The sequence below is a fragment of the Triturus cristatus genome, chromosome 10 (assembly GCF_964204655.1).
Source record: "Triturus cristatus chromosome 10, aTriCri1.1, whole genome shotgun sequence".
Lineage (NCBI taxonomy): Eukaryota > Metazoa > Chordata > Amphibia > Caudata > Salamandridae > Triturus > Triturus cristatus.
In genome coordinates this window covers 1215679642-1215693328 of record NC_140593.1, presented here as the reverse complement: position 1 = coordinate 1215693328, position 13687 = coordinate 1215679642, and the positions used below count along the sequence as shown (strand labels likewise).

Here is a 13687-nt window from a genome sequence, read left to right as displayed (position 1 = left end):
CCTGTCAACACCACCCTTCAGGTGGGGGAGGCGAGGTGAAGCACATCTCCGGGCCGTCGCCATCTTGAAGATGGGGAGCCCTACCCAGTCAGGACTAGGCCACTGCCCCCCTCCCACAGGAGAGTGGCAGGATAGGGGGTGTACCCACCCCAGGACATGGACCCAGTGGTCCCTGCCCTTTACCTACCTGTAACGCCCCTAAATTTAGTATTTAGGAGCACCCTGAACCTTCCTTCCTTAGATTCCAGATTCTAAACCAGCAAAGAAGATCAAGAAGAAAGAAGACCTACCGTGCAGCTGCTAAGAAGAGGAAGACACCAACTGCTTTTGCCCCAGCCCTACCGGCCTGTCTACCCTCGAACCTGCTCCTGCTAAATCCCGGCACCTCCTGTGGCCAGCAACCTCACAAACCCCGGAGGACCTGGCTATCTTGTGACTCTGAGCACCTGGGACTCCCACAAGCAGTGGCTCTGCTCAAAGCAAGTATCTAACCCCTGGCATCAGCCCGGAACCGTGCACACTGCACACTCTGCACCCGCCAAGCCTGGCTTGTGCCAGAGTGGACAAAGACCCCGAGGACGTCCCCCGGCGACTGTGACCCCGAATCTGGCACCCAAGGACCCACCTCGACGCACCTGACAACTCCTGCAGCCTCAGAACTAGGGACCCCCCAACCGTGATCAACAGAGGGTAAGATTTCCCGACACCAAAAGGCACCCCTGCACCGGCGCCCTGCGGCCCCCTGTGCCTGACTCCTGGGTACCTACCTATCCTCCAACTGCCCAACTTACCTCTCGATGTGGTGGTGGCACCTGAAGAATCTTCATCCCCGAGCTTGCAGCCTTTGTTCGTCCTTGAGCTTTTCCATAGCAATCCATTGAGCGCCCGAGGGCTCAAAAGCACCCTGCACCCAGCTGCCAGAGTGGCCCTGGCAGTGCAACTTCTACTCCTATCTACTTCCCCATTTGCCCTGAGCAAGTGACCAGGAGCCCAGCTCCCACAGCCGCGTGGCCTGCTAGTCAGCAGCCACCAACCAAGGGCCCCCTGCCTTTCAAAGGATAACATTGGGCCTAACTCACTCTGCACCCGGCTGCCCCTGTGCCGCTGAGGTTGCAACAACTATACTTACCTGACCCTGGGAGACCCCTGAGTCTATGCCCAGAACCTTAACTCTGCCAGTCGAGTACTTACCCAAAAGCCGATACCTCACTTTTCTTCCATAGGGAAACATTGACTGGTTCCTCTTGAAATTTCTTCGAAGTGTGGAGTTTCTAAACTTTAAAATATTCACCTAAAATCAACCGAGTAACGAAAACGGAAATACTCACCTGCTATTAGGAGAGATCCCAGTGCTGGATCTTGGTGCCCAGCACTGACCCTGAAAAGTACTCACGACCGTATTTACCACTAACTCAATTTTCTCCCATAGGAAACCATTGACTGTTTTTCTGTGAAATTTCTTCTAAGTGTCGATTTTTGCAAACTACAAATATTCTTTAAAAATCGTACCAACTGTGAAAACGTAATTACTTACCTGTTTTAGATAGATGCCCCAGTACTGAGCCTAGGAGCCCAGCACTGGATTACAAAAGTAACGAGAACATACTTTACCCGTAACTTGAATTTTCTTCCATAGGAAACCATTGACTGTTTTCTGTGAAATTTCTTCTAAGTGTCGATTTTACAAACTTATAAATATTCCTTAAAAATCGCCTGTATAACTGAAACGCAGTTTCTGAACTGCTTACAGGTGGTACACTAGTGCTGGATCTAGGATCCAACACTGACCTAGAAAAAGTAACCCTAACCCCACTTACCTGCTAAGTGAATTTCCTTCCGTAGGATAACATTGGTAATTTGATTAGAAAAAGTTTCTAAGTGTCAACTTTTGAAATAGCAAAATATTGCTTAAAAATCACAACAGTAACTAAAAAGTATTTATTCACTTGTTTCCAAGAACTGTCCCAGGACTGAATCTAGGATCCAGTCCTGGAGTTAGAAAAGTAATCCTGAGAGTAATCAATTGCATATAACTTAAAATTCCCATTGAGCTCAATGTATTGTTGTGTTTGAAATTGTGTTGCCTTTTGCAACAAACTGTAACTATTGCATTCCAAGTCAATTGTCTTTTGCAAAGTATATAACAAAAGCATCTCATTCTGAGAAAGTATATTTTTGATACCTATTGTTGGTTCTAAAATAAAATAACCATTTATTTTTTATACAAACCATTGGCCTAGAGTTCAGTTCTTGAGTGTGTGAGACCATTTGGTGACTGAGTGTGTACAACAAATGCTTTACACTGTCCTCTGATACTGCCTTACTGCTCGACCAAGCTACCAGTTAACTAGTTATTCACCCACCTGCTAGTTGGGTACTGCTTGGAAAAAACGTTTCAGAAGGTGAGGAATCTGTAGGTTAGAATCCATCAAAAGAAAAGGTGTGAGAAGTTGGCCTGGTATATGCTGTCCACTAATTAAAGCAGCCACCTTGCACCAGTCCAATCAACCCTTATGGTGATTTGGGAGGTCAAAGATAACCTTAGAAAGCTATCCAAGTGGTAGCTGCGGAGAGCAGCCTTCAGGCTTAGTCTTGAAGGAATGTTAATCAGCTTGTTTTACCAGAATGCAACCTTATAGTATTGGTTAAATGAAAGGAGAACCACACCGTAGTTATAAAAATATATATTTATTAATATAACACACTCTAAGCACGATAAAGTATCTGCTACACACAGATAATCACAAAGTACACAATACTGTAGCACAGAAACAATAGTAAATAGCACTAATGCACTGTGGGTCCAGGGGGAGACCTAACTATATACTAAAATAGTGGTATACGAACCATGACTTGAGTCAAGACAGTGTCTAGAGGATGTAGAATCGCTGGGACCCCAAGGAACCACCCAAGATGAGTAAGTAGGAACCCCACGGAGGACGGGTGCAGTGTGGGAACACGACTGTGTGCGCAGTACAATTCTATGCGGTTGCAGTTTTAAAGTTTAAGGACCCTTCTGAGTGGACTTTGAAGAAATCCAGTGTAACTTAGGAGGTTGGAGAGCCATCCCACCCGTGGATACCATGGTACCAGAGTTACCTATCCCAGGGAAGCCGGGTACATAGTTCTGAAGTGGCGTCGGAAACTGCTGTCGATCTCTATGGAGGACTTCGAAGGAGAGCAACTGCTGGGAAGAAGAAAAGTGTCAGTCGGAATCCAAAGATGTATTCTTGTTGAAGAGTACCTGAAAGCAGAGGGGACAGAGTCTGAGTCACTTAGGAGTGACCAGGAGCTCGATAGACGAATGCCCACCGATATCGGGTGCTTCAGGTGCGTTGAGGGGGTTCTTGACTCTGCAGCCACCGGGTCCAGGAAATGTCGAGGACGACCAGGAGCCGGATACGAGCTGTCCCACGAAGGATGTCGAGCGCTGAGGGGTCGGTGTCCGGCAGGAGCACCAACAAGCCTTGGCAGGGGCAACCCACAAAGAAGGTCAAGAAAGGTTACGGTTCGGACCAGCAAGGTTCAGGAGACTCACCAAACACCGTGGAGTCAGGGCCGGCCTGGAGCAACCAGAGGAGCCCAAGAAAAGCGGTGTTGACCCTCAAGCGGACCCACAGGCCGGAGGCACTGGAGTGGCAAGAGGACCTCAAGCAGTTTCACAAAGCAGCAGCCCACGGAGCACTCGGTGCGAGGAGGCTGGAGTTCTTTGTAGGAAATGGTGCCAGAGGTCGGGGCTACTCGGAGCCTAATGCACTTGTTTTGGAAATGCCAACAAGCATGTGCACTTGCAAAAGTACCCGGTGCACAGGGGTACGGGTATTGCAGCCCCCATGAGGGATTCTGACCTCAAACTTGGTAAGAGGGCAGCTCAGGCCTCAAGCGACTTGGAAACCTACCTCCTGTGTTGCTGGAGCCTTCAGAGTCCATAGGAGCTCAGGAGTAGCAGACCGGTCAATTGTGATGTGGTGCCTGTGGTTGCAGGGGAGTGACTCCTTCACTCCAAGGGAGATATCTTCAGTTATCCTTGATGCGCCACAGGTCCTGCACGGAGCCTGTATGGTGCACGGGCACAGACGATGCTTTGGACGGAGTGGGAGACTAAGTCAAGTCCAGCAAAGTCCAGAGTATCCAGACAGTCAAAGTTCAGTGGTTTCTGGTTCAGAATCTTGTCCACGTCGAATCTAGGGTCCTACAGCCAGGTAAGCCCTTTTGTATCCACGGGGGAGGGTTGGACAGATTCAGGGGACACTCCCAGGGGAGGGTCTGGACAGTGGGGAGGTTACTCCCATGTCCTTTGTCTAGTTTCGCGGCATAGCAAGAGCCAATAGCTCCCATGACTGGTTTGAACTTGACTATGCCCAGGGACTCCAAATGTGCCCCTCATGCAGACTTTCGGTCACTGGCAAGCGCACCCACCCAGGCCTAATACACTAAATCCTGTCTGGGAGGTGGTCACACCTCCCTGTGATAGGATGCCTATTGTTCTGCCTTCCCCTGCTCGAGCTTGGCTCAGCAGCAGGAGGGCAGAAATGTGTCTCTGGTCGGCAGCAACATTTTTGGGCTGCCTGGAACTAGAAGGCTGGTACCGGGAACACCAGGGACCTCACAAAGCTCATTTCTGAGGCTACCAAACACGATAGGGTTACTTACAGCCGTTTTAGAGTTGGTCATCACGTGGTCACATAATGCTACTCTATATGTCATAAATGGCTGCAGCACTAACAACCCGGGAGAATGGACTCTGTAGGATGCAGGTGTGTCCTGCTCATGCAGTGGCACCCTCTCACTTAGAACCAAGCACCCTGCCCTCAGGATTGGAAAGGCCTGCTAGAGGGGTGACTTATAGATTTTAAGTGCAGTGACCCTTAGATATAGGAAACCTATATCTAAAGTAAGAGGTGAATGCACCATCTTGCACAGGCTGCAATGGCAGGCCTGCAGTTCTATTTTGCATGGCCTCTCATGGGTGGTATAATAAATGGTTCAGTCTATGGGAGGCCTCTGGGGTACCTATGCCCTGGGTAAATGGGTACCATATACTAGGGTTGACAAGGGTACCCCAGTATCCAATCTGGAGTGTACCGAAGTACAAGACATAACAGTTTACGGACAAAAGCAGATAAACTGGGTTCCTTATTAGCAGGATCCCAGTCAGACTAGTCAAAAACCAGCTTACCACCAGGCAAAACATGGGGGTACACATGCAGAAGTTTCCTACCTTCCTACAAAAGGTCACTTACCTTTAGTAACAATCTTTCTTGTAGATACTCTAGCTACCCGCAGATTCCTCGCTGCCTTGCCCTCCTTCCCGTCCTCAAGACCAGTTACTAAACTGATCATTTTACTGATACTGGATTCACTTTGGCACCTGCGATGATCAAAAGGTGAGGAATCGACAGGTAAATAGAGTAGCCACCAGAAAGATTGTTACTGAAGGTAAATATATTTTTTATCAGGACAATAAAAGAGTCCTAGAAAGGCTAAATGTCTTCTCAGTGACTATCACAGCAGCAATCGTATAAATAAGGATTGCATATCTAAAGTGCTAAAAAAGGAGTAGGTTACAAAATACAGGAGTTCTGGAATAGTAGCTTGTTTAGGTGGTAGGTTTACAGACGCAACTATAGGAGCTGGACTAAGAAGCAGTTTGATATCATTCACAAACTGTTGTGACGAAGCAGTCACTGAGAAGAAAGTTCTTTTAAAATTGTGACTGTGGAAAACTTTTAAATTAATGCCATTGGATCATGGACAACTGATGAGGTGGCACGCACACTGGTCATTGATGATGTAGAAGATATACAGCAGATCCATTAACCAGAGAATGTGGGTGCTGCATCTCTTTCAAGCACTCATGAGCATGGTTATTTTTCATGGTGTCATACCCAACCCCGACACCTCTCCATCACACCACCACTCCAGCACGCTCCAACAGGTAAGCAACCAGACGTGGAATGCCTCAAGAAAGGGTCCATCAAACACACAAACGGTGATGGGAGGATGCTTGCAAGAAGTCTAACCACTGGCAACTGCTCGGGTAGCATTCCAACCCATTGCTCTTCTGCCCACTATGCTACCTCAGTTTGAACCCAGCCATATACAAATCAGGCTTGATCGTGCTATTGGGTTGCTTGTGTTCCGGTTCAGAGAGCACTTGGCTTGGCAGTTTGGGCTCTACTGTTCCTGCAGGAGCAGGATCAAGGCTGACTTGTATATTGCGGAGTCTAATCTGAGGTGGCATGGTGAGCAAAAAACGATGAATTGGGATGTGGACCAAGTAATTACCAGTGACTGATATTAACTAGTTATTGTATTCATCGCATTTTTTTTTCCAAGGAAGGGTTTAGCTCATCTTTCACCTCAATGGCATCCTTTGGCTCAGGAAGAGGGAATGAGCACAACTACCTGGAAGTCCTATCTATCCTACCGTTGGTAAACAAATCCTTAAAATCTCAGTGTCATTTTGAAAGGATTTAATTTCACAAAATCCCAGTTCGTGTGTCCTCTTGGAAAGTCATTTGTCTAAATCAAAGTCTACGTTTTTGGTTTGACACTGTCGATGGGCTATCCATATGTTGAGTTATGATTCGCAATACACCCCATATAGGCTGGGGTAGTCTCCTAACCGGTCACCTACACTTACCCTGCCATTGCACTACATAACGGTTTTTGGTGCTGACCTTTTACCTAGTTAGGTGCTGCATAAATGTTGTGTGGTTTTCCCTGAAAACTAGCCTCATTTATTATGCATGAGGATTCTCAGAATCACAGCAGGATTACCATCTTCTGAATAATAATAGTGTATAAGGTTCATCACTATCGTCATCCTTGTCCGACATGATACAGCAAGGTATAACCCCCTGAGGGTACCTTTTGGGTGTATAAGCTCCATTTCTTTGGGGAGAGGATAAAGACTTCCATGCTGACACACTGACGCGAGACCCTGAGGTTCCTGCACGCAGACACTACAGCACGCAGTGGTCTGACATCCCTTGCGGGGTGTCCATCTCGAGACCAAGACGGGGTCCTTCGCTCTCCCACATCAGGTAATGAGGTTGGCTCTATCCTAAGGGGTTTCTTGGCAATACACCTCCATATATGATAGGTGCATTTAGGTACATCTAGTCAGGGTTTGCATCGTAGGAGTATGCATTATTACTGTCATGTATTTATATGCGAACATATATCCATTGTTCTAACAATATGGTAGAATTCTACCATCTATTTACTCTGTTGGTGCTTCTACCAGTATACATCTGTTTCTGTCTTATGGTTGTTACAGCACACGTATTTTATACTAGAATGACGCTGGTTCAATAAATGCTTATTGAAAACGTCCCCATTGTTTATTCTGTATATCTCTCTGAGACAAAGTGAGCACGAGTGACTGAGCAAAAAGTACTGTACTGTTTCCACGATCCCTGAGTGGTCAGGTATGTCATGTTCGATGGTTGCCAGAAACTATTCGCTCCTTTGTAAGAGGAGTTCAAAGTGGCACTGTGAGCTAGCTGGTATACTGGCGAACATATCCGGTGGGGGTGTCTGGAATTAGTCTGGACACCGATCCCACAGTTTATGTTGTCCAAATGCGCAGATCCTATATAGATTTGTAGGAACAACATGACATGGTGCCCAACATTGGTTTGGTTCTTATTTACCGGTCAAATCTGAGTAGTTCAGTCGTGCTTTCTCAGAGACCCCTACTCACATAAGCCCAGAGACGTCTGGAGTGGGAAGGAAAACAATCCGCCACAGCAGAGTAGTTATATCCTATGTATTGGCTGTAGGTTTATTCAAGCTTGAAGGATTATAGTTCCCTTCATTGTGCATAAAACCTTATCTCATTTTCTTTGAAAGTCTTTCAACAATGTCTGTCAGAGACCAAGCTGCGCCAGCATTACATGCAAATTCAGCGGGGGATGGGGAGCAGGAAGGTGCTATAAACATTTCAGACAATTTCAGACATGCACTTACTTTAAAACTAGCAGAGTTTGTAGTCTCCGCATTAGGTGGGACTGTAACATTCGTGATTGAGGCACACAAGTCATTCAGGACAGAGGTATTCTATGCATGGGTGAAAATCCGACCTGCAGATGCATGCACTAATACATTTCAGTCATACACTCCGGATGAAACTCCGGAAAAATACTGACCGTATGAGGTTATTGAAGTTCTGCTCAGTTACCAGGAGCATATAAACTGGTTTAGGGGCCCACACACCACAGAAAAAGTGAGACTCAGTCCGCTCAGCAGAGACGGAGCAACTTGGCCAGTCCTTGCAGCTTATGCACCACATCCAGACATTGACACCTTGCCAATAGCAGACCTACGTCCACTTCACAAAGAAATAAGAAAACTTTACAGACACTTGACACAATTCGTCATGAGAACACTCCCACTTCAACCAACTAAAATTACCTCAGCAGGTCAACTACAAGGGACTGCAACTAAAATGACCCCTCAAACACTGAATGCAGTCATGGGAAGAATGCCCACTAAACGTGAGCAAATGCCATTCTGGATAGCACAGTTAGAGGCAGTTTTGCCACACACAGGCCCACAAGAAAAACATAGAATCCTGAAAATGTGCTTACCAATGGGGATAGGTACCTCGATAGAGGATTGTACTACTTGTGGTACAGTTTTCGCTGCCATCTATAACAGAACTCATGGTATCCCTTCAATAGCAGTGATACCAGAAGTATTAAGACAAATACAAAATGAGTATGGAGCAGAACCTGCTCTGAACTTGGGGATGAAATTACTGGGCAATTTTTCCCAGGTATCCACAAGCCATTTTTCTCTTCACTCTGCCACAGATCTGGGAGGGGCTCACTCTCCTCCTTGATCTAGTCTGCCAATGTCAAGATGCCGGCCATGTACTCTCTCTCAATGTATGTCTTTAGTCTGTTCACATGGAACACCCTCTGAGGTTTCTGCGTGAAACCTGTTCCAACTAGGTAGTTGAATTTATTCCAAAATATTCAGATTCCTCTCGTATGCGATTACTTTGATCAACTAAGGTCTATGATGGTGCACCCAGCATGGGACGGCCATCAGCACAGAATCCTTTGCATAAATGGACTATGCCTTACAAGAAAGGTAGCCCCCAATATTGAGGTTTATTACCTCGTAGCTCAGGCCCAGTTTGCTCACTGTTGGTACTATAATACAAGACAACCCCGTCCTGCATCGTGACGTGAAGCCGGGGCTGACTGCCCCCTCGCCACTGTTTACAATCATATTAAAACACCACAAAGCCCAGCCAATGAAATTTGCACACTGGTCTTCACGATTTGGGTGTGGTCTTGATTAGGGAAGTTGATACATGGAGGGGCAATGTATTCACCGGTATCTGCGAAACAGATGATGGTGGATAGAGTAGAGATGTGACAGCTGTATGCCAGAGACTTACAGACCATAGGTGAACTCTATACTTAAAACTGCTTCAAAACCTTTAAGGATTGTATGGGGGAGTAGAGCTACCTCCATGGACACTCTTACATACCATAGATTGTGAGGTTTACTCAGTGCAGTATATCCTGAACTTCCATTTGAGCCTGCAGAATGGAGTTTACTCACCTATGTTATTACCAACTCGAGCCCTGCTAAATTGATCACACACATGTATAAATTATGTGATTGAGGAGACTGGTTTTGAGCTACAATCAGTAAAAGCCAAATGGAAGCTTGACTTAGAAACAATATTACTGATAAACAATGGACGTGTTGTCGTCAACAGATTAAAGACATCGCTTTGTATGCTAAACTTAGGTTGAGCCAACTTAAATATATAGACAGGTCTTACTACATCCATGCTAGTATGTTGAGATTTGGACTATCAGTCAATGCAAATTGTTGGAGATCTGGAGCTTCCAGTGCAAACGTAATGCACATGGCCTGGGCCGGCCCTTCAATAAACCAATATTGCAATAAACTGCTGTATACACTAAAATTGATCACCACTGACGATTTAGTTATAACTCAGCTAATGTCCAATCTGTGGTATGGTAAAGATGTACCTAACAAATTCCATAACTTTACAGCACTTGTCCTACTTTCAGGTAGACGTAGTGTAACATCACAGTTGAGCAGCAGTGTTGCTCCAAGCTTTGAAAGCTGGGCAGAAAGACTTCACAACATGCAGTAAAAATGCTGAAATATACGGCATTGTTGCCGTTTCCCGCATCTTGCCTGCTGGACATATGGGGACAATTCTGTGCATACTTGAACTGCATAAATAATCAACCATAGCTTAAATATACATCCTCCTCGTTGCAAATTTCACACAGTGTCCTTGTATGTATTGCCACTAACACATAGATAGATGTGATTCAAGTCAAATTAAGAACTACATATGTAACTGATTATACAATTGTATTGGTTCTTACCATGCAGCAACAGTGCATGCACTGTTGAAAATGTGGAAAAATTATAGACATGTTTCAAAAATTTTATAAAGTTGCTCTTGGGGCATGCTCTGATGGAGTGGTCCCTACTGGAGGCTGGGCTGGAGCGTCTCTCTCTGAAGAGTCCCGCTAATCTGCATACAGTGCTCTCGGGGCATGTTCTGATGGAGCGGTCCTTGCTGGACGCTGGGCTAAAGCATCTCTCTTTGTAGAGTCCTTCTTATCTGCATGCAGTGCTCTCAGGGCACTCTCTGATGGAGCGATCCCTGTGGGAGACTGGGTTAGGGTGTCTCTTTGTAGAGTCCCTCTTATCTGCATACAGTGCTCTCAGTCCACCCTTTGATGGAGCAGTCCCTGCCTGGAGACTGGGTATGGGAGGCTGTCTTAGTATATGGTGCACACTTATTCAAGTGATGCACTTTGCAATGATCCAGACAACCCTTATGGTGATTTTAGTGGTCTTTAATAAACACAGAAAGCTCTCAAAGTGGTAGCTGTGGAGAGCAGGCTTCAGGCTTATCTTGAAGGAGGGTTAAAGTTGCTTGTTTTACCACATTTAATCGACAGTGTGGATTAGATGAAAGAGAACCACACAGTGTTTTATACAAATAAGTCTATTTATTACACAACACAATCGCTAACACATTGGGATATCTCCTACCCGGAGATATCAACACAATGCACAAGACTACTTCAAAATAATCAGGTAAGTAGCACAAATATACACTGGTCTCCTGAGGGATACTAAACCATATATTAAGAAAGTGGAATGCAAGCTGCAAAGAAGACCAAGACCTGAACCAGGATACTCAGAAGAGCTGGGGACACAAGGAACCACCCAAGGTAAGTACTCAGGAACCCCACGAAGGCTGTGTGCAGAGTGGAAACACTTCCGCGTGCACAATAGAAGTCAATGAAGAAGTCGCGGTTGCAGTTTTAAAGAAGAAGGACTCTTCCCAGAGGACCCTGATGAAACCCTTTGGTAGACAGAAGGTTGGAGAGCCACCACACATGTGGATGCCCCAGGAACCAGGTTACCTGCACCAGGGAAGCCGGGTGCATAGGGGTGAAGTGTCATCGAAACCTGCCATAGACGACAATGGGAGACTTTGAAGAGGATGCCTCTGGGGAAGACTGTGGAGGAGTCCAGTGGAGTCCAAGGGTGGATTCGAGAAGTGAAGAACCTGAAAGCAGAGGGGACAAAGTCTATGCCACTCGGAGGTGACCAGGAGGCAAGGAAACGCATTGTCCACCGATGTCTGGAGGTTCAGAAGAGACAATGGTGACTGTGTCGCTGTAGCTGTGAGGACTAGGTGACGCTAAGGAAGACCAGGAGCCTTGCTCAAGCTGTCCCACGTCAGATGTCAGTGTCTAGGTGGTCGGTGTCCAGAGGGAGCACCAACAAGCCTTGGTAGCCGCAACTAGCATGGAGTACGAAACGGGGCAAATGTTGGGACCAGCAAGGTCCGAGGGACTCACCAAGGTGCAGGATAGTCAGGGCAGGCCTGAGCACGCCAAGGAGCCCACTGAAGTAAAGGAAGACCCTCGAGAGGACCCACAGGCTGGAGTCACAGGAGTCGTAAGAGAACCTCAAACAGCTCACCGACGTTGGAGGCCCACAATGCAGGAGATGCAGGGAGGACTCTGTTGTTCAGGAAGTAAGAAGCTGGAGGCTGAAGTTTCTTATAGCCTGAAGATCTCTGGAGTGTAGAGCCAACAAGCCTTAGCTACGGCAAGTCGACGTGGTGCACAGGGGTTCGGTCCCACCAGCCCGATGAGAGATGCTGTCCTCCAAATTACAGGGAAGACAGGTCAGGCCTCTAGGGAGCTACAGAACCACCAACTGTGTTGTTGAGCCTACAGATGACCGTGAGACATCAGGAGCAACAGACTGGTCAGCTTCGTTGTAGTGCCTGCAGGGGAGTGACTCCTTAACTCCAAGAGAGATTTCTTCAGGTGTCGTTGATGCCCTCAGGTCTTTTGGAGAACCTGGATGAAGCACAGGCACAGATGACTCAGAAGATTTAAAGAACAACAAGACCAGGAGTATCACAAGTCTTCCTAGGTGCAGTCTTGGTTCCAGTTGAAGTCCAACGAAGTCCAAGTGTCCAGAGGATTGAAGAATGACATAGTTTCAGTGTTGAATCTGTTCCCACGACTAATCTAAGGAACCCCCCCATGGGGGAGCCCTTAAGTACCATAAGGAAAGGGCTGCAATGACTCGGAGGTCAATTCCAGAGGAGGGGTTGGATAGATGAGAGGATACTCCCCTGTCCGTTGTCCAGTTTTACGCCAGAACGGGAACCAATGGTTCCTGAACTGGCTTAAGCCGGAGTATGCAAGGAGCGCCCCAAATGTGCCCTTTAAAGCAGTCTGGTGGTGCTGCAAAGCACCCCCACTCCAGCCCAATACACTAAGTCCTGTCCTGTTTACACCTCCCTGTGACTGATAACATATAGTTCTACCTTTATCTGCTCAAGGTCATCTCAACAGCAGGAGGGCAGAATCGTATCTGTTGTTGGCAGCAGCACTAGCCTACTGGCAGACCCTGAAAGGCTGTTACTGGGTGCCCAGAGGGGTCCTCCTAGGGAGCCCCTCAGTACATGGGATCATACTTCAGCACCGGAATCGGCATTGGGGTATGATTCCAACATGGCTCATTCCAAACATGACCAGGTTCGGTGCAGCTATTATTGAGTTAGACATCTCATAAGGACTGATGTCCACCATATACCTTAAAATGGCTGACCACAGTTACAAAGCATGCAGACTCGACTCCATGGTTTGTTGGGGTGTCCTGCTCATGCAGGGGCACCCTCACACGGGTAACCAAGCACCCTGTCCTCAGGACTGAAGAGTCTGCCATAGGGGGGACTTATAGGTTTTAAGTCCAGTGACCTCAGATTTAAGGAAACGTATATCTGTTGTGAGGGGTGCAAGCTCCAACTCACACAGGCTGCAATGGCAGGCCTGTAGTCACAGTTTAAGGGGGCTCCCATGGGTGGCACTATACATGCTGCAGTCCTTGGGAGACCTCTGGTGTACCTATGCCCTGGGTACCTGAGTACCATATATTAGGGACTTATAGGGGTACACCAGAAGCCCATTGTGGAGGTACCAATGTATTTACCAGAGCCAATTTAGGGGAGAGAGCACCGATGCTGGGGTCCTCATTAGCAGGAACCCAACAGATCCTACTTTCCTACACTGGGTCAGAGCATCTCTTTGGAGATTCCCTCTTATCTGCATACCGTGTTTTAAGGGAACCTTCTGAT

At 46.9% G+C, this 13687-nt stretch overlaps 1 protein-coding gene across 6 annotated transcripts in view; it reads left to right on the top strand.

Annotated features, from left to right (window-relative positions):
- The window catches only part of LOC146797097 (uncharacterized), a 679272-nt gene that overhangs the window by 417209 nt on the left and 248376 nt on the right, over positions 1–13687 (top strand). The window lies entirely within an intron of this gene.